This window comes from Alligator mississippiensis, chromosome 2 (genome assembly GCF_030867095.1).
Source record: "Alligator mississippiensis isolate rAllMis1 chromosome 2, rAllMis1, whole genome shotgun sequence".
Taxonomy (NCBI): domain Eukaryota; kingdom Metazoa; phylum Chordata; order Crocodylia; family Alligatoridae; genus Alligator; species Alligator mississippiensis.
In genome coordinates, this window is record NC_081825.1 from 146,197,006 (window position 1) to 146,218,605 (window position 21,600).

General features: G+C 47.3%; 1 protein-coding gene across 4 annotated transcripts in view; it reads right to left on the reverse strand.

The window, feature by feature from the left end:
• The window catches only part of TMEM150C (transmembrane protein 150C), a 73,553-nt gene extending 54,673 nt beyond the window's left edge, over positions 1 to 18,880 (reverse strand). Inside the window, exons 1-2 of one of the 4 annotated variants that reach the window (XR_009459902.1) lie at positions 18,714 to 18,880; positions 17,523 to 17,623 (exon numbers count right to left, since the gene is read on the reverse strand). The gene's annotated coding sequence lies outside the window, so the exon portion shown is untranslated. Of the gene's footprint in view, positions 1 to 17,522; positions 17,624 to 18,607; positions 18,627 to 18,713 lie in introns of those variants that run through there. The other 3 variants (XM_006270998.4, XM_019483928.2, XM_059722228.1) reach the window with 3 other exon arrangements.
• Positions 18,881 to 21,600: the final 2,720 nt, after the last annotated feature.

The window sequence follows — 21,600 nt, forward strand, 5'->3', positions numbered from 1 at the left end:
ATACATCCTGTGCAGCTTACTTTATAAGAGTTGGGAACTGGGATGTGGTCCCTCAGGTTGTAGCCAAAGGAGGAGGGGGAGAGAAAGAGGGAAAGGAAAGAGAAAAGATGGAAGGGTCTGCAGACCCTGCGCCACAAGTAAAGTCTGTTGCTTAGTTCTTCTCTCTTCTCATGTTTATTGAGATGGATAATCACTACATGGTGGTGTCAGGAGTGGTGAATGGGAAAGAACTTTGAGGTCCAAACTGAAGAAGCTGGAAACAGAATCATTCGGTGGCTAAAAATAATTTAAAAAAAAAAAGTGTACCTTCTGTGTCAGCCAGCACTCCATTCAGACACAGGAAGAAGTTTGTTTGCATCAGTAGGGTCAAACCAGAGGTGCAGGTGAGGAGGTTTCCCTTGTTCACACCACCTACAAAGCCGGGTATTCCTCACAGAGCTAGTTTGTGATACTACACATTTTAACAGTTCTTCCCCTTCTTGAAGATCAGTCATTCATACTAGTGCTTATTTACTCTTGATGAAATGTCAGCATACCACTATCTTCTACCTTGTTCCTGTCAGCACCCCTACCCTAGTCAATCAATCACTGTAACAATCATTAAACATAATTTAGGTGTCAAGGTATTTTTGTGCCTCATCTCATGGCCAGGTATTCTTTCCCCTCCCCCTTTCTGTCTAACCCACTTCAGACTACAAAAAAAGTGAAAGTTCTGCAACCAGAGAGAAGCCTAAATAACCCCCCTTATAAGGAAAATTACTGCAGCATCTAGAGACTCTGCTGTACTAGACAGTGAACAGGAATGAACAGAAAACAGTTGCCCCAAAGAGTTTTAGACTAAATAACCAAGACAAGCAAAGGACAGAAGGGAAAGAGAGAGAAAGGGAGGTAAAGTGACCTCCCAAAGTAACATAGCAGGGCAGGGACAAAAGCAGAAACAGAACCCAAATGTCATGGCTCCCAATCTATTACCCCATGCACTAGAGAGACAACTGAGATTCTTCTTAAGTTTTCCCAGTTTAAGAACTATCCCCCCCAGCTCATGCCATGTTCACCAGCTAGAAATACAGCAATTTACCTATACAACAATTGGGAAAGTAAAGCACTGTCATCCAACAGCAAAAGTTGCAGTATGATTAAAGACTACACGTGGGCTCCAACCAACATTTTAAATAAGAACACTCCAAACTGCAATGAAGCAGGTGGTTCAAAACCAGGATGCTGAGGTTTCACAGCTCCATATATTTCCCGTTCAATCCATGCTGCATTCCCTTGTTGCCAGGCAGAAAATCAGAAGTAGTCTCATTTCCTTCCAAAGAAAGGGCTGCATTTTTCAACCCTTCGTACCTTTGCATAGCATTCCTAATAGTCATTCACTCTCACTGGTTGCCTTGGGGTAGGTCTGCACTGCAGTGACCACAGCTTGTGTAGACATACCAAAGCTAGCTATAAACTAGCTAGTTCAGGTATTGCTAGTATGTAGTCATGGCAGTACAGAGATTTCTGCAGGCTGAAAACTTTCCCAAGCACCTGTGCAAAAATACTTGGCTAGCTAACCCACACCAAGTTCCGTATATGCTAAGCAAGATGGCTGCAGCTATCAAAGTTGGATAAGTTAAAAGTTAATTTAACTTGGGTAGGTCTAGGCAGGTTGCAGTCACAGGGCAAAAGCATTGCCAGACCATTCTGCAGTTTCTATTACTGAGGGAAGTCTCATATAAGGAGGAGGTGAAGGTAAGAAGACCTCAGGTCAATGACCCACATTTGTGGAGAATGACCCAAGAGGTATTTCACCAATAATCTCCTCTCCTTGGACTTGGGGAAACCCTGGTCCTGCCCATCCCCATATTCCCCCCGCCCTCCCCCACAATGTTTTCAAAAGCAGATCAGGTGCCCCCCATCCCCCACTGGCTTTTACCATGGCAAGAGACAAGGCTTCAATGTAAGGCTTTTGCCTGTGGTGCCACAAGTTTCCCCTTGCTTTCAGGACCCCACTAAAACTCCAATCCAAAGATTGCTGCAATAATCAGAAAGGCTTCCACAGCTTTCTGTCGGTTTAAGATCAGATCCTGTATATATCAGGCAAGCCTCTTAACTGGAAATGGTAGGATTACTGCTCTTTGACCTGACTTTTCTCACATTCTGCAACAAAGAATCCAAATCAGATCACTTCTGTCAGTCAAACACGCTTGGTGGCCTTGATTTTACACAAAATGTTACTTTGGTTTTTTTTTAATGATCAAATCACAGTAGCCTGCCCTTAAACCAACAGGTACCAGCTACAATCTGAATTATTTTTTTAATTGGGAATCATCTTTTAGCCAATACAGATCAATTACAACAGACTTCCCCAAAGACAATCAAAAACTCAATTTTGAGTTAATAATATCTTTTCTCTGCTTTTTCCTGTTACTGTTTAGAAAACATTTGCTCTCTATGGAAGATTGACTGCAAAAGGCACACGGGGTAGTTGGACAGTGCTCTCTCCTGCCATCTTCCTGTGGCACATGGTAGGGGCTTTGGATATGAAAAAGATTGGGAAGTCTGTTATGAGCTGTGCTGAGTGGATGTTCTTGGACACTCTTGGACAACCATTTATTATATGACTATCAGTGATCATAGGGGACCAGACTTGGTGACCCCAGGTGTTCTTTTCCAGTCTTATGTCCTTTCTTCTCTTTCCCCATGAGCAAACTCCAACTACTGAAATATTTGTTTAATAACAAAAAAGAAAAAGAAAAAAAACATGGTATTTTGATTTCAAAATGTTGCCTTGTGGACACTGTAGTTTAGTTCCTTCAAACCTCTAATTCTCTCCTATCTCCAGGATCTCCATCTGAACTACATCTCCCAGAATGTGCTGAAGTCAGGAACATCAGTGATGCAGGATGTCAGGTTCCCCCACCCCGTTACATTTCACAATGCCTCATAAGAGATGTATTCCAACCAGTGAGCATAGCCAACAGAGGACAACAGGAACTTTAGACACCCAACCTCCAGCACTCATGTGGCAGTCCAAACACTTCCCCAATTTTATTTTCAGATTTTAAATACATTTTTAAAATAATATGAAATTTCCATAGAAATTTTTGTTAGTAGTAGTTTGGGTTTTGTCTTTTGGGGTGGGGGCGGCTGCTGGTTTTCAGTGAAATTCTTCCATAGAAGAATATACTTTTCTGAACAGCTCTACTACTTTGCTTCTGTATTAATGACTACTGATTTGGGAGCAGAGCTTTGGACTCTGAATAGTGGGGAAAAATACCTCAGTCAAACAACATTTCCCCCTCCCTGCAACTATCCCAAACCAAAAATCCCTGCTACAACTTGTAGTCTGTTGGTAATAATTAAAAACAAGTTACCTTTCATTCCTTAGACCTTCACTCGAAGACCACTAGCAACATACAGCTTCCTTGATGCAATGGATTGGTTTGGGTATGTTGGTTCTTTTTATTGTATTTCTGGCTCTGTTGCATATACCTTATGAAATCTGCCAATTTTCTCAAAGATATAGAAAACTGTGCATTCAAGTGAACTGAAAGAGTGCAATTTCACACTACAGAATTGTGAAAATCCAAGAAACCATGAACTTCCGCAGCCAGTCTGAAAGGACAGGGTACTGAACTGCAAGTGGCTTCACATTAGCACTGCCCCAAGATATTGTTTTAAAGGAAGATTTTTCTCAGGGACCTCACAATCACAGCTCAGAAACAGATTCCTGCTTTTCTATTTGAGTTTGCCCAAACTATTGAATGTTTTCTTCAACTTTATTCATAGTTATCCCATCATGCCAGCTTTAACTGACTCGACTTCCATTTCATCCAATGTACTTGCTTCAGTAAAAGTATATAGTTTGCCAGTTGTATAGCAATGTGTATGCTAGATTCATTTAATATAAACATCTAAATCTAATCTTCTGAACAAAGTTACAGGCTCTTTCTGAAGTTGATTTAGCCAGAGAATATTAATGTAAGCAAAAAACAAATCATCACGTTAACCAAATCATGCATCTTTTTAAAGGCTAAAACATTTAAGTGCATTTGAGGGCCTAGTATACACAAACCGCATAATAAACCAAAAAGATGTTACTGCATTTCACAGTGCTGTGCCACTGACTCATTGCAGAGAATCAAGATGCAGAGCAAAACTGTCAAGAGGAGAGAAGACAGGATGCTGCTTAAATTGGAAGAGAATTCATGAAGAACTGATATTAATCAATAATGTTAAAATGGAAACAAACATGGCTCCTTCTTGGAAAGCCTCCCACCATTTTGTGCTTCGAACAAACACCATTACATAACCTCCACCCCCTTCTCCTTGATAAGTGCCAACAGCTTAAAGAGACTGCATAATGTCTACTTCACACTAACCCAACCTGAGTGCCTAAGTTTCCATTCACAATCTTTGGACTGTGCAATCCCCAAATCCCAATTTTTTAGCCAAAGGGGAGTGGGAGGAAGTAACAGCATCTGTTTTTTCTGTGGAGAAAGAAAGTTATTTTTGGAAATACAGTACCAACATCCACAAAGCAATAAGCACCACAGGGAAGAGTTCTCCCTTCATTTCTTACCTTTTTTGATTTAACACATTTAAAGTGGCTCTAGCTAGTGAAAGTTACGGGCCCATTTAAATTCAAATCCCAGAGACAAATACCCTAGACTCCCTCAGATAGCAGAGATTCAACAGAAGCCAGGCTCAACAGCTCTAGAGAATGAATCCTTCTGTCTATCTAAACACTTACAGCAGCAGCAGTAGTGCCAGCTTTACCCTACTAGCCCTCTTACATGCTTCATTATTGATCTAGGCAGAGAGGGGGGATAGAAGAGTGTGATCTTGTTGGCAGTCATTGCTGAACAGCTTAAAGTCAAAAGGGTAACAAGAGAGCTAATAAACCTGGTATACTGCTAGAAGTGGAATGACGCTAGCCACCTACTGCACGTGATACTGTCACCATGCAGCTATCACTCAGTAATGACTAATGTGTCAAAATCCCCTACCTCCCCACAACAATGCATGTTCCTAACAAAAATGTTCATTTTGGTTCAATTTTCACATAATTTAAATCACAATAATCAAAGTTTTAAACCAAATTTTTTTTTTTTCAGCCAAACTAAAACTCTCTCTAATCATTGGGGAAATTTCAATGATTAAAGCTACATTGCAGAGGAAAGTTCTATGCAATTCTGAGACTGCAAAAATGCTCCAGGCTGAATTCATTATGATGCCTCAATGTCTGCATAGACACCAAAGATGACCACTGCTCCATTTTCTGATCCACCCATCCAAGTGTGATGACCCACAGTCTGAAACATTGTTTAGGATCAAGCACACTGTTCATTCATCACACCTGATGATTATGGTAGATATTAATAAATGTATATAGCTACATTGCCATGGGGCTTGTTTGCTGCTCTGGTGCAAAGTAAACAACCCAACAACTTATCCTTGCTTTGAAGTGTTAGCAGTTTACAAGAAGCAGTGAATACAAGACTAAATACAAGGAATGTATTTCCCCACTGAGTAGCTGCAATGTGGATTTTTTCACAGTACGGTGGGTGAAAAATTGGCTTACGGGACGCACCCAGAGAGTGGTGGTGGATAGGTCTGTTTCTCCCTGGAAGGATGTGGGCAGTGGTGTCCCCCAAGGCTCTGTCCTTGGACCAGTACTGTTTGATATCTTCATCAGCGATCTGGATGAAGGGGTTGAAAGCACCTTGTCCAAATTAGCAGATGACACTAAACTATGGGGCACAGGAAACACACTGGAGGGCAGGGAGCAAATTCAGGCAGATTTGGACAGACTGGGGAAGTGGGCAGATCAGAATAGGATGCAATTCAACAAGGATAAATGCAAAGTGCTGCACCTGGGGAGCAACACCTGTAGACTGGGGGATACCATTCTGAGCTCCACAACAGTGGAAAGAGATCTCAGAGTTCTGGTTGACACAAAAATGAACATGAGTCTCCAGTGTGACGAGGTAATAAGTGAGGCTAACCACACTCTTTCTTGCATCAGCAGGTGCATCGTGAGCAGGTCTAGGGAAGTGATAATTCCCCTCTATGTGGCACTGGTGAGGCCGCAGATGGAGTACTGTATCCAGTTTTGGGCGCCACACTTCAAGAGGGATGTGGACAACCTTGAGACGGTTCAGAGGAGGGCTACTAGTATGGTTGAAGGCCTGCAGGTAAGATCCTATAAAGACAGACTGAGGGATCTGAATCTCTTCAGCCTCTGCAAGAGAAGGCCGAGAGGCGATCTTGTGGCTGCCTACAAATTCATCGGGGGGGGGGGGGGGGGGTCCATCAGGGAATAGAGTACACTATTTACCAGGTCGCCCCTTGGGGTTACCAGGAATAATGGCCACAAACTGAAGGAGAACAGATTTAGATTGGACATAAGGAAGAAACTCTTTACGGTGAAGGTTGCCAAAATATGGAATGGGCTTCCAAGGGAAGTGGTGCTTTCCCCTACCCTGGAGCAAGGTTCCCTCTAAGGTGCTCGCACGCATGGCCGCGCACAACTGAAAGTGTGGCCATGCGCAGCTTTTCCAAGGCCGCGCACCAGGAGAGGTGGGGGCGGGAGCCTGGCACAGGCTCCGCCGGCTCTGGGGAAGTGTTCCACTCCCCTGCATCAGGGCTGGGGAATGGAGCACTTCCCTGGAGCCTGCGCCAGCCTTCATCCCTGCCTTGCCTCACCTTGGGGAGGAGCCACTGCCTGCCCCCGAGTGAGGCTCCGGGACATGCCCCCCAGAGGCCATGCTGGGGAGCAGAGCAGTGTCCCAGAGCCAGTGAAGCCTTACTCAGAGCAGGCAGCAGCTCCTTCCCGAGGTGAGGCAAGGCAGGGATGGAGGCTGGTATGGGCTCCGCAGGCTCTGGGGAAGTACTCCATTCCCCAGCCCTGATGCGGGGAGCGGAGCACTTCCCCAGAGCCGGTGGAGCCCGCACCAGCTCCTGGCTCCGGCCCCTGGCCCCCAGCCTCAGCCTCCACCCCTAGCCTCTCGGCTCCAGCCCCCGGGCCCAGCCTCCAGCCCCCAGGCCCCTTCGATAAGGGTCTCACGCCAGACCGAGGCGGCGCACTCATGGACCGAGAGGGAACATTGTCTTGGAGGTGTTCAAGAGGAGATTAGACAGGCATCTGGCTGGGGTTACCTAACCCCAGCGCTCTTTCCTGCCTGGAGCAGGGGGTCAGAACCGATGATCTACCAGGTCCCTTCTGACTCTAGAAATCTATGAATCTATGAATGGGGTGAAGCTACTATAGGTTAAAAGCCTTCTGGGCCAGGATGTTTTTTTCCCCAAAGCAGACAAAAAAAAAGACTGTTTGTCACATTAGCTGGTCTAAATGTTTGGCAAAAATGAGGAACTGGGCAACGAAACCAATAGGATGCTGAGGAGGGGATTTTGGGTGCAAGTGAGAAAATAAAGGTTGATGAGGTGTGTAGACAAGTGTCTTATTTATGTTTTTGGGTTCAAAGTGTGGCCCGCCTCCTCACATTTGCCTACCACACCTTGATGGGAAAAGAAAAAGGGGAAGCTAATTGTCAACAGCAAGGTAATGAAAACTGCAGTTTTGTCCCATAGGTGAATTCTCCTCACAGGCCTCCAAGCTCCCCTACACCCTGTCCCCACCACCCCATGAGATGTAGCTAGGGTCTTTTACTCCCCGTCCGCAGAGCAATGTCTTCAGAGAGTTCTCAGTCATCCGGCCATACATATACCCTCCTGAGCCTTGTCCCTTACTTTCAATTAGTTACTTAAGGGTGACTCCTCAGTCAACACGCTATTAACTCTCTCTCTCTCCCAAATCCTCCTCTCTCAGGGACTGTCTCAGCAAAGTCCTACAGACAGTCTTACCCTGAATTGAAATCAGAATCCTAGCTCCAAGAATCAACATCCTTTATACTAGCCTCCTTCTGGCAGCTGACCAGCGACTCCTCACCTCGCATCTTTTCAGCTTATCACAGTTCTCCAATAGTCTTCCATCTCCAAAATAGTTGGCTCAGAGGTTCCACTGTCCTGCTGCTACAGCTGTTCTCAAGCATCCACGCAGGTCTGCACCACTCCCACCTGAGCTATTATGCTTCTACTCCCCTCTCCAGGGAAAAATGAGTCCTTGCTTCCTTGCTCTTAGACAGATTGGTTTTTGGAGCAGCCCAATAACCTTCAGTTCCCTCCATCATGTGCTTCTGTGGCTGGGAGATCCTCAATCCCAGTCCTCCACCTGCTGCCAGGTTCATCCCTGGTCATCCATCATGGTCACCAGGAGTCTTTCCCCACAAAAAGGGGTTTCTTGCCATCCCTGAGGCCCTCTGCCAGCACCGACAGAGGGGACCAGCTCCCAGCTGGCTCACAGTAAGCCTCCAAGCTGGGCAAAGTCCTGACTCAGGTCTCAGACTCAGGGAGCAGTGAGCACAGGCATCACTGTGCTCAGGCATGTAACAGAGACTGAGGATTGGCTCCCTGTTACAAGGTGGAATTATGGAGCACTTGAAGGTGAGGGGGAAACAGAATCAGAATTGGACTCCAAGAAGAGATTCAAGGACTGTATTATTCAGGGTTATGGCAAGTCTTTGGCTGTCTCTCTTCCAGCTCTGACCACATTTTAGCTTCTAGCCCCATCATAGCTTGAACACCTCCTGGACTGCTGAGTTTCTTTTTCCTCACTGCCTTGTTCCCTTGCTTTTCAATAATAAGAGACTCACCGACTTCAACAAAGAGGATCAAACAGGAGTGTTACTTGCAACCAGACTACCAAAGCAAGGACAAGCACAATCTCTTACCCTTATGATATTCCTCCTAAGCAAGAATATAGCTGCAGTCACTCCTCATGCACTGTAAGTCAGAGCTGTACAACTGGCACACCACAGGTCACATGAAGATGGATTAACCCGAGGCCCCCAGACCCCTGGTCCAGGCACTGCTCCCCACATCATGCTTCTGCTGCTAACAACAGGGTCTCCAGGCTCCCCTTCCCTCCTCCAGCTTCCACATCCAGCTCCTGTCCTTGGGGGCAGTGCAGGGCACTCACAGGGCCAGTGTAGTACAGTGAGGGGGCACCCACTGCATGGCACTGTGGGGGGTGCCAGCACGGTGTGCAGTCCAGGTGGCATGTGGTCAGCAGCCACTCAGAAGTTGAACAGCCCTACACTACCCTATCCATCCTTGGAGGATGTGTATGTTACAGAACAGTAATTAAGTAATGCCTTAACGCAACTTTATAAGAGGGTTCCAGCACGGGAGAAAAAGCTCTCTCTACAGACGTATTCAGCATTGGCTTTAGGAATGGCTTGTGCCTCTCCCCAAAGGAGACCCAGCTGAGGTCCTTCTTTACCTTCACCAGCAGCAATGAAGAGAGCATAACCCTCAAATTGGATACTCTTCAGAATCACTGCTTCAGAGACTTGGGAATGAACAGCTGAGAAGGGAAATGTAGCTGCCAAGCCTACTGCCCAAGAGACTTCTGTACCAGGGAAGGTCTAGTATACGAAGTAGGATGGCCTAATTTATTTACCTCAGAATTACACAAAAAGTGTGCCCCTGAAAAGCTTAATGGACATATGCACTCCAAAAAACACCAAGCCCTGCATTTACTTGTACTAAGTCTACACGGCAGCCATATTATGAACAGCATTATTTACAAGAGGCAGGGAGTGCAAATACCATGAAAAGTTAAGTGTTACCAGAAGACAGGATTCTAGAGATGTAAGAAGATGGGAAAATTAAAGACTTATTTCTGCTTCTACCCAGACTTGGCAAGCCATCCAACTTCTCTTTTCCTCAGATTATATAATAATTACTTGTGGGCATGTCTGTAGTGCTCATCACTATACCATTAGCTTTATTTTCTAGGGGGTTAATCTAGGGGGTTAATTATATTTAACAGCCTCACAGCAGCATTGCAAGCCTAAATTGATGTTTGTAGAGTCTGTAGTCCTCAGGGCTACACAGTTACAAAGTATTTTATTGGTCTTTACAGGAACATGCTTGCAAGATCAATGGCAAAGTGCCAAAAATATACAAGGAACAAAACAGCCTATTTTTATTAAAGAGCTCTGTAACCCTGCTCACTCAGCAATAAGCTCCTTCCAGAGAGCTGAGAACATTGGTTTCCTTTAAATTTACTTTTAAAAAAGAGGGTTGCTTTCCACTATGGAAGGTCCCACAGTCTGGAGACAACCCTGGATGTACGGTGATGAGTCAGAACTTGTGTAGTGGGCTAAACTGAAAACATTCAGCTTCAAATAAACTCTTCTGGCAGATCCAGGCACTGAAGCATCAATACCCATCCCTAACTAGGAAATCTGGTCATCGCACCAGATGACAAAGCTAACCTATTTAACAATTTCTTTGCTTCCATTTTTCTGAGCTGGGACCAGGCCCCCCTCCCCACCCCAGGCCACCTCAGGCCCCGGGGGAGGCGCACCCAGGCCTAGGGTCAGTGAGAATCTAGTCAGGGAACTTCTGGAGAGACTGGATGCATTTAAAAATCAGCTGGTCCTGAAAACCTCCACCCCAGAGTGCTGAGGGAATTAGCAGAGGTCATTGCAGGACCCCTGGCACAACTTTACGAGCGCTCATGGTGCTCTGGTGTGGTGCCAGAGGACTGGAAAAGGGCCAATGTGGTTCCCATTTTCAAAAAAGGGAGGAAGGAGGACCCAGGAAACTATAGGCCAGGTAGTCTTACCTCCATCCTAGGTAAGCTTTTTGAGAGAATTATCCTGGCACATGTCTGCAAGGGGCCAGCAGAGATTATGCTTAGGGGCAACCAACATGGGTTCATTAGAGGCAAGTCCTGTCAGACCAACCTGGTGGCTTTCTATGAACAAGTCACAAAATCCTTAGACGCAGGGGTAGCAGTGGACGTAGTCTTTCTGGACTTTAGGAAGGCCTTCGACACCGTGTCTCACCCCATTCTCATTAAAAAACCTAGGAGACTGTGGCAACGATAACTACACTGTCAAATGGGTCGCTAACTGGCTGGAGGGCCGCACACAGAGCGTGGTGGTGGACAGGTCCTATTCGACCTGGAGGGATGTGGGCAGTGGGGTTCCGCAGGGCTCGGTCCTCGGGCCTGCACTGTTCAACATCTTCATTAGCAACTTGGACGAGGGGGTAAAAAGCACCCTGTTCAAATTCGCAGACCACACTAAGATGTGGGGAGAAGTGGGCACTCTAGAAGGAAGGAATAGGCTGCAATTGGACCTAGACAGGTTACAGGGGTGGGCAGATGAGAACAGGATGGGTTTCAACACTGACAAATGCAAGGTACTTCACCTGGGGAGGAAGAACCAGCGGCATACCTACAGGCTGGGGGACTCCCTTCTTGTCAGTGCAGAGGCAGAAAAGGATCTTGGAGTCATTATTGATGCCAAAATGAACATGGGCCCACAGTGTGGGGACATGGTCAGGAAGGCCAACCTTACCTTGTCACGCATCCACAGATGCATTTCAAGCAGGTCCAAGGAGGTGATCCTCCCCCTCTACGCGACACTTGTCAGGCCGCAGTTGGAGTACTGCATCCAGTTCTGGGTGCTGCACTTCAGAAGGGATGTGGACAACGTGGAGAGGGTCCAAAGGAGGGCCACCCGCATGATCAGGGGGCAGCAGGGCAGGCCCTACGAGGAGAGGCTAAGGGACCTGAACCTGTTCAGCCTCCACAAGAGAAGGCTGAGAGGGGATCTAGTGGCCTGTTACAAACTAGTCAGGGGGGACCAGCAGGCATTGGGGGAGTCCCTGTTCCCCCGAGCACTACCAGGAGTGACTAGAAATAACGGTCACAAGCTGGCAGAGGGTAGATTTAGACTAGACATCAGGAGGCGCTACTTCACAGTCAGGGCGGCTAGGATCTGGAAGCAACTTCCAAGAGAAGTGGTGCTGGCTCCTACCCTGTGAATCCTTAAGAGGAGGCTAGATGAAAACCTTGCTGGGGTCATTTGATCCCAGTACTCTTTCCTGCCATGGCAGGGGGTTGGACTTGATAATCTACTCAGATCCCTTCCGACCCTACCAACTATGAAACTAGCTCAGCAATTTGCTGGACAAAGGATGTGCTTAGTATCTTTTACCGAACCAACTATGTAGTTGGGGAAATGCTATATAAGTTTTGCAGAACAAAAAAAGCCTTTTTCAGATCTGGGAAAAAAGCTGATACGGACCGGTTGGTGGAAGAGTATTTTGTGTCTAAAAACTTCTTTTATTGGATTAACTATGTAACAGGGAAAGATAAGGAATATTTAAAAAAATAAACCTTGCTCTCACATACTCCCTGGACTATGAAGGCTACATCACCTCTTCTGCAAGATCAGCAATGCATTGTCATCCTTCCACTCACCAAGTCAACATGGCGCATGGTGACCAGTGGCGTCTTTCAGGGTTCAGTACTCAGTCCAGTACTCTTTAATATATTCATTAATAATCTGGATTCGGGTGCTGGAAGCAGACTGGCTAAATTTGCAGATGACACCAAACTATGGGGAAGCGCAGTTACACTGGAGGATAGGCTGAGGATTCAGGCCAACTTGGACAGGCTCACAAGGTGGGCAAATATAAACCTGATGACCTTCAACATAGAGAAATGCAAGATGCTCCACCTCAGGAGAAAGAACCCACACCATACCTATAGGCTCAGCAGTGCTCCACTCAATAGCACTACGTCTGGAAGAGACTTGGGGGTCATGATTGACCACAAGAGGAATATAAGCCACAAATGCAATGCTGCAGCCAGCAAAGCAAATAAAACCGTGGCTTGCATCTACCAATTCATCTCAAACAAGACCTAAGATGTCATCCTCCCGCTGTACTCGGCGTTAGTGAGGCCACAGCTTGAGTACTGCATCCAATTCTGGGCTCCACACTTCAGGAAGGACATGGAGATGCCCAAGGAAGTCCAGAGGAAAGCCATGGGACTCTTCAGCTTGGAAAAGCATAGGCTCAGAGGGGACTTGGTGGCAGCCTAAGTATATTGGGGTGTACATCAGGATCTGGGAGAACATCTGCTCACCAGGGCTCCCCTGAAGAAAGTAAGGTCCAATGGCCACAAACTACTGGAAGACCATTTTAGACTGTACATAAGGAAAAAGTTCTTTACCGTCCGCATCTCCAGAGTCTAGAATAGACTCTCCCCAGAAGTGGTGCAAGTGCGTACTCTGGACACATTCAAATTGTGTTTGGATGCTTATCTTGCTGAGGTCATCTGACCCCAGATGACTCCCTGCCCTTTGGGCAGGGGGCTGAACCCAATGATCTTACAAGGTCCCTTCCAGCCCTAATGTTTATGAAATCACCTTCACATGTGTCAGGAAACAATGGGCCATATTCTCTGCTCACATACACCAAGCTAAAAGCTTAGTACCTCTCTTCGGGTGTGTCTACACATGGTCATTTAATACAGATTAGCCCAATTTAAGCCACTTTAGGGAAGTGTCTACAAGTTTGTGCCCTTAATGCAACTTAAAAATGGTAATTTTAGGCTATGTGAGCCTAAATTTAATACCTGCCCAAACGAAGTATCAAATTTAAGTGGGATTGGTTAATGTGGATTAACATGTGTAGATGTGTTACTCTGCATTAACACAGGGAATTTAGTCCTGGGTCTACCCAGCCACTAGGTGGTATGCCAGGGCCCAGCCCCAGGGCTCCTGGCTGGGTGCCTCTCCTCCTCCAGGGCTGGGCTGCTTCTATACAGTTTGCCACCTATAAATGGGTTTTTTATTGTTAGTGGGTAGGCAGGGTGATGGAGGGGCACTGTTTGTTGAGGGGGGAAAGGATGGGGGTGGGTGTTGTGAGGGTAATAAAGGTGGGCAGGGGATACAGGGCGTGTCGGCTTGAGTGGGGAGTGCAGGAGGAAAGGGTGTGTCGGCTTGAGTGGGGAGTGCAGGAGGAAAGGGTCAGCCAGGGCCTCCCGCAGCTACTGCCCTGCCCCGCTGGTGGGTATGCAGCTCTCCTGGGGCCTGGGCAGGGTTTTGCCTTCTGGGGCCAGCAGGACCAGCACCATGGCCAGCCGGGCTAGAGCAGCAGGGTACTGGTCATCGCTGGCAGGAGCAGAGGCAGCCCTGGCACAGGGAGGCATGGTGGACAAAGAGGGAGCTGCCGCACGCTGCCCCTGTACTGGTCACATGGCTCCTGCACAGGGAAGGGGCTGGCCAGGGATCAGAGGAGGGGCTGTTTCCAAGATGGCTGCCAAATGCTGGCAGCTGGCTCTGGCTTCAACATGGCTGCCAAGTGCTGGCAGCCATGTGTCTGGAGCCTGGAGCTCCCCCTATGGCCACAGGGGCACAAGGCAGGGCTGAAGCAACCTGGGACTAAAGTTAGTCCCAGGTCCCACCATATGTAGACACCTGCCAAAACCTGCTTAATCTGCATTAGTTTAAGACACATGGAATTTCAGCAATCTTAAATTTCATGCGTCTTAAATTAATGCAGATTAAGCCCACTTAAATTCATGTATGGACACACCCCCTAAACTATAGAAATTTAAGCCTGCTTAAATTCATGTATGGACACGCCCCTTAAACCACTGGAATAGGTTAGGGGGCACATGAAGTCTAGCAAATGCTAGGGAAGAGGAGAGAAAGGGAGATGTTTAAGTCGCAACCTTTTAGGATTTACACAGATATGAAAGCCAAAATTATACACAAGCAGCACAGAGAAAGGAGTATCATGCAAGGGGTCTGCCCATTGTTCTAACAGAGAAAAAGTTATTTAAAAATACATACATACATACATGAAACAGCCCCCAAATGCCTCAAGCTGCTGGGTAACAGAGTTGAAGTACAATGAACATTCATTTAATCTCTCTCTCTCTTCTTTATACATTTTATTTAGCACTTCTATCATATATAAAGACACTCAGTTTGAATTCACCCTTTCCCCTACTACTGGCATGCAACCCAATTATGTATCAAAAGCAGGAAGGGAGTAGGTCTACCTCCTTTTATCTCACTGCAACTGCTCTGGGAGGATGCAAAGACTACAGTATTGGTAAATCCCACCCCGGAAAAAGGAGGAGTGTCACTCAGGCCCAGTGGAGTGACATTCATTTACAAGCATCCCTATATACCCAAGCACCTCCATTCCTGTGCACTACAAGGCAGGTGGGTTGGATTTTTCTGCTGAACACTGGCTCAGCTTGCCAGTCACTGAGGTCTGCATCATCCCTATTACCAAACTCCTGGCAAGGACTCTCCAATCTCTTTGTATCATGGACTGCACCTTAATGGCAGTATTATGTCCAGCCACCTTCCACTCTGCAGTCAGAATAGCCCCGTGGTAACCACAGCAATGGAAATACAATATAGAGGGTGCTTAATGTCTTTTAGCTGTTCTTAATACAAGTTTAAGCTACTTGCATTGCATCCTTATCTTTTACTTCTATCATTCTATTCTTCTCTCTGTACCTGCCCTACTACAAACCCTTCTCTACCACCTGCACTCTCTTCCCTTCCCTCCTGCTATGTTGGTATCTTACAAAATATGGTAAAAGCCCTGACATGGTAGGCATTTAGGACAAGCATCAACCCCTACCCCAAAGAGTTGGTTAAGTGTTATCAGCCCTGTTTTATTTGCCTGAGGAGCAGTGACTTGCCCCGGGCCATACAAAAAACCTGTGGCAAAGCTAGGAATTATACCTTGGTCTTCTCAGTGTCAGCCAGCATCTTCCTTCTTACCTACAAGGAGTGCTTCCTCCACCTCTGGATACACCACCTAAAAGTATCTGTCCCTTCCTCCCAGGATTCTCTTCCCCTGCTGTGGAGCTAGTAGTTTTACTCCAATTAGTAGCTCTGGCCCCTAACACAGACTGTTTCAGTTCCAGTGGCAAGATCTGAGCCCTCAAAGGTCACTACTGCTCAGTTATGTTTGGGCCAAACTTTAAGGGTTGCAAAATCAGACGGTTACAAAACCCAAACACCAGAAGGAATTATTGAAACAACATTTGGTCCTTCCAAAGGAAAACAGTAAATTGAAAACAGTTGCCTTTACACAGTTTCACTTTCCTATAAAGCCTCTACAAACCCACATTTTACAGCATCAAAGTGAAGCAATATTAAATTGTTTTAATACATTTTCATTTTCACTGCCCCAGCCCAGACTACAAAGAGCAACAAGTACATTTGATTTTCAACGTTCTTTCAACCTCTTATAAAGGCAGAGGTATGAAGAGAAACAAATATCTATTGCTAAATATAAGGCATGATTTACTGCAGCATAATACTAGCAAGAGTCAAGCCTTAGGATTTTTTCTTCCAGTAGCTATTGTTCCTTTAAAAAAAATGAAAGGCACTCTAAGCAGGCAATTGTGGTAAATATGCATTTTTTCAAAATCTTACATTAAATAAATAAAAGTAAAAATACAACTTTCCTTCTCTCACAGCAGCTATTAAGAATTTATGAAACACCTGCATTTTACTGTGACAACATAATGGTGGAAATGCCAGTTAGAAACCTTGTTTAAAAAAAAACAAACAACAACAACAACACACACACACACACAGAGAAAAAGCCTAACATTTACAAACCTGAGAATTCTGAATCAAAGGTCAGGTGCAAATTGTGGGTGATGAGAAAGAGGTATAGGTTGTATTTGGTTGCATCATCCCAGAGCACCATTAGCCCCTATTGACTCAGCTTTATCAGCAAGTCTGGCTCTTTTGTGGTGCAAAGACCAGATCCACTGCCTCTCTGAGAAACCCACGAGAGACAGCTCAAAGGATCATGAGATAACCTGCTGTAAAATCATGAAATTCTCTGAAAGCCGTCACTTCAGAAGGGAGGGATCTGGGGACTTCAGAGATTGCAGAAGAGCACAAGGCATCTGAACACCAGAGGAAAGGGCCTATAGTATTTCACACCCACCTCTTCAGGCCAAAGAACCAGGTCATCTACAGAATACACTGCCTCATGGCACAGCCATTCTCCTGTGCCTGGCCCCACCCAACCACATCTTTCAAAGAGGCCATATGAGGGGTGTCACAAAGAAGCTCTTGAGGAAGGATGATGTCAAGGAGGCAGCACTTCCACCCTCTCAAAGGGATGGAGATCATTATGTGAAGAGCCATTTACTCAGCCAGTTCTCTTTAGACTCACTTTCTTTCTGCCAAATACCACATACCCAGGGTTCAAATTACATTTTGACCCTTGGAGGGGTCTACAAAATAAACTGGCTGGGGTCAGGGCTGTGTGCACAGGTCCCCACCAGTACCGCAGGGCTGAGGCCAGCAACAGTGGCAGCCAGAAGCAGCCAACACCACCTGGGCTGTTTATAAAGGCACAGGGCAGGCTAGGTGCTGTGCATGGTGGACCATAGGCTCCAGGCTGTTGTGGGGGTGGGGGGGATGCCGACCAGCCCATGAGGGGCTCAGCCCCCCCAAGCTCCCCTATAATTCAAACCCCACACATACTTGTTCTTTGTCATGTAGCACCAATATTCCTTTCCTATAAAAGATTTGTTCAGTTAGCCTAACTGAAGTAATTTCATCCCTTTAACGTAGCAAGCTCCAAGACACACAGCCTTAACAACTTTAACTCACCTTGATGTGTCCAAGTACTGCAACATATATGGCGTGATACGTAGGATCACTTCTTCCTCTTGGCCTCCCTGAGAGAGGATCACATGCATCACTTACAACACCTAAGGCCAGCAAGTTAATGCAGGATGAGTTAATGTAAGAGCAACTTCAGCCTATGGTTTCTCAGGGCCAGACCTGGCAAGCTGTTCCTCTCAAGCAGGCTTCAATGCCAGTGTGCAGCCCTACTGAGATTGTGCAGGAGCAGAACAGCTTGCAGACCGACTCATTGCTGCCCCTCTTCTACTCTTTTAACTAAAATTAAACCCCAGCCCCCCCCACCCAAACTACACACTTTGCTTGCAGTGTAGGTAGGCAAAACCTCCCCCTCTCTGCCACGTCCCTGGCCTCGAGTGTAAGCTTTTGCAGTGGGTGTCCCCCAGCCCAGACTGCATAAACTGGGAGCACATTCCCAGGGTGCTTCTGCCATGGAGTCAAATCACAGTTTCCACAATAAAGTTTACCCTTTTCCCTGGTTTTCCCTTCCCTGTCTAACCCACATGCTGGACTTAAGCAGGCATCAGGAAGAAAAACTCTCCCTTTGAGGAGTCCACAGAAACTCTCTGCAGGCAACATGCTCTATCTGGCCTTGAAAAGGGCATGTGTGCTTGGGGGCAAGGGCGGGGTATCACAACAGCCCCTCACGCACTCACAAGAGCGATACTTTTAATGCATGCAATACACCTTCCAGTGCCCAAGTCAGGGACAATTACACACCCCTATGAAAAGAAGGGAAAAAATAATAATGCTAATACTAATAACAGTAATCCCGGCATGAGAAAGGGCCCGGCTGCAAGCTCCCAGCTGCAAACACTGCAATCTGTCTGCCTTGGCAGCCACTCAACCAGAAGCAGAGGAGCGAGGCACCCTCTGGGCAGGGGCTCCTGGAACTCCAGAGAGCCTGGCCTCCCCCCAACAAGTTCCCGCTTAGCGGCTGGGTTTGACCCGGCAGCTTGCCCCAGAAGGAAGGGGAGAAGGTGTCCCCCAGCCAAAGGGAGGGGCCAAGGTGGCTGCCCAGGCACTGCTGCAGGGGAGGGGAGCGGACCCACCCGGTCGTGGGGCAGAGGCGGGACTGCTGGCCCGTCCTCCTCCCTCCGGGCGGCGGTGGCAGGGGCTGGGGGCCAGGCCGCGGAGGCGCCGGGACAGGATCCCTACCTGGCGGCGGTCCGGGCGGCCGCACCTGCACCGCGGCGGGGAGGAGAAGCGCTTCTTCCAGGAAGGGGCGGTGCTTTGCGGCTCCGGGCTCCTCCGGCCGCGCACAAAGCACTGGCCTCCTCTCCACCCGCCGGGTTCCGGCTGAGTAACAGCGTGGGCGGACGCTTTGCCAGGCCTTGGAGGAGGATCTGAGCCCTGGGTGGGTGACATCACACAGCTTGTCGTGACGTATTATCCTTCACGCACAGGCACCGTCCTAGACCCACCTCTACAGAGCGGATCCCACGGGGGGAGTGGGAGCGTTGCGGGGTGTGGATCACGCAGAGGAAGCCAGGAAGGCTTTGCCAGACACTTGCTTTTCTGAGAGCAAAGCCTGCCCTGACACTGAATCGTCATCATCAGATCGTAGAAGTCCGGCTGGAAGGGACCCCAGAGGTCACCTCTAGCCCGACTCGCTGCCTGAGGCAGGATGAGCCCTGTCCAAACCATGGTATACAGTCCATAACCTACCCTCTAGGTCAGTGTCTCCCAACCCGTGTGCCGCGGCACAAAGTGTGCCGTCAGAAATGAACGGGTGTGCCATGGACTTTCGCCACGGCGATGAGCTACAATAGGTATGAGGATGGAGAATACCTTAAAAGGTGTGAGGTGTGCTGCAGAAAGTTGTTATTAATGCAAGTGTGCCTGGGGCTGGAAAAGGTTGGGATACACTGTTCTAGGTCAAACTGCTGTCAACCCTGACACAACACAGACCCAACACCCTTCCCTGCCACAGGTGAAGTAGGGCAGCCGACCTCCTGCTCCTATAAAAGGTCAATATACCTTCCTGAGACCTCTGGTAGAGGGCCAACCGGCTCCCCCCTACAGAGGAAGGCAAAAGCCCCACAGCCTGTGCCAGTCTGAGCGTGGGGTGAAACTCCTTCCAGAGCCTAAATATGAGGATGGGTCTGACCCCCAGCAGAGGGGCAACACCCTCCATCCAGGAACCCCTGGCTTTGGTCCCAGCAGGAGCACTGGCACTGCCCAGGCACCTTCCCCAGGCTTGGCTGCTGCAGCCAACACCCAGTACCTCTGAGGGAGGCTTAAAAACATCCTGACGTAGCAGAAACAGAGGGTGGGGCAACCAGCAAAGCCCAGAAACATGGGAAAGACCCACAATAAAACATAAGCATAAAAACACCTAAAAGAAGGGTTGGCAATATTTGTAGGCAGAGTGCCAAAAACCCAACCTCAACTTGTAAGATACTGGCATGCCAGGGGCAGATGGCAGGGGAGCTGCAAGGCCCTGATCCTTGTTGTGGCATCAAAGCTCCAGCCCCAGCCCCTTCCCCACCATCTACCCCAAGGTACACATGCCAAGCAAAATGCCTTTGCATGCCATGCTCTGGCATCCATGCCAGGTGTTGCCTACCCCTGATCTAGAACATCCCCAACTGGTGGCTCTCCAACCTCTTCTTGAACACCTTTAGTAACAGAGAGTCCACAGCTTTCCTAGGCAGTCTATTCCACTGCCTCAGCATTTTAACAGCGAAGAAGTTTTTCCAGATATTGGATCTAAATTTGCTTTGCTACAGCTTCAAGCCATTGGTCTGTATCCTCCTCTGCAGCAAGAGAGGAAAAGAACTTTTCCTCTTCTTTATGGCAGCCTTTCCAGTATTTGAAGACAAGGTAAACATGCCTAGTTTCTTCTGCCTCTCCTCTTATGACTCGATTATCTTTGTTGGCTGCCTCTGGATCCTCTCTAACTTCTCCACATCCTTTTTAAAATGTGCAACCCAGAACTGCAGACAGTACTCCAAATGAGTCCTAACCAGTGCCAAGTAGAGAGGCACTATCACCTCCCATGTCTTGGCCCTAATGCTTCTATTGATACATCCCAAAACTGCATTTGCCTTTTGTGCAGCTGCAACACACTACAGACTCATATTGAGTCTGTGATCCATAACCTTTTCCGTAGTGCTGCCACCCATTCAGGTGTCACCTACTTTATATTTGTGTTTTTGATCATTCCTCCCAAGGTGCAGCACCTTGCATTTGTCCACATTGAACTTCATCCTGTTAGTTCCAGCCCCGCTTTCCAATCTGTCAAGATCTTTCTGAATTGCATTCCCATCCTCCAACATGTTACAATCCTTCCCAGTTTTGTCAGCCACAAACTTGCTCAAGAAGTTTCTACACCAGCATCTAAATGGTTAATAAACATGTTAAACAGCACTGGGCCCAGGACAGACTCCTGTGGGACCCCACAGGCCTTTAACCAATATGCACATTTCTGGAGTAATTACAGTAGGTAAATGAAGTTCTGGATACCACACTGCATCATGACTTTTGCAAATGGTCTTTATCCTGTGTCTTTATCAGTGACATTAGTAAACCAAAGCACTGTGTACACCTGCCTTTTGATATATGTATAACTTCTTAGGGCTTTTTTTGCAACTACATTAATCAGTTACTCTAAGGATGGGATTCCATTCATTTCTGGATGCCTAGACAACCAGATTTGGTGGTTTATGGGAATACCTAAACTCACAAATTGCCACTTCCAACCAGGTTTTCACTATTCCTGAATGCAAAGCCCTATGTACATAAATGGTTAAGTATGTGCTCAGAAATAGAAAGCCAGCCTGTATGTAAGTGGCATTTTTGGGATTTAGACAACCACATAGGTGACTGGCTGCTGTCTGTCCAGGTCATTTAGGCATCCAAAATAGGAGAGCATACCCCTCCACCCCCCCAGATCAAAGGTGGGTACAGTTGTTCATACTGCCATCCAACTTTCTCCATCCACATGACTTTAGCCTTGGTAATGATTTTGGCAACATTTGCTGCCTGGAGTTAGCTTGGAGGGCTGATAGGTAAATATGCTGTATTTGAGCAGCCTGAGTAG